The following is a 310-nucleotide window of genomic DNA, read 5'->3' as shown; positions in this document are numbered from 1 at the left end:
GTGTAGTGTACATGTGTTATTTATTACAAAGAAACTTAATAACTTGCATTTCTGTATATTTTCTTATTTCATGAAAAAAAAAATGAGAAAGGTCCTACAGCTGCAGAAAATCATTAGCCAAAGTTACCGGTTTACGAAAATCCAACTCTAAATTCTGTTAAATTTAAGTTTCTTAGTGAATAATTAGTAGAAATTTCAGTGTTTTATTAGTAGAAATTTAAAAATAGTTTGAGTGCATTCCATTTTATAATGTAAGATTTGAAATACTTATTACCTGGCACATAAAAAGGAGTTGAATGGTGGTAGTGCA

The sequence above is a fragment of the Canis lupus genome, chromosome 11 (assembly GCF_048164855.1).
Source record: "Canis lupus baileyi chromosome 11, mCanLup2.hap1, whole genome shotgun sequence".
Taxonomy (NCBI): domain Eukaryota; kingdom Metazoa; phylum Chordata; class Mammalia; order Carnivora; family Canidae; genus Canis; species Canis lupus.
This window is presented reverse-complemented; position numbering follows the sequence as displayed.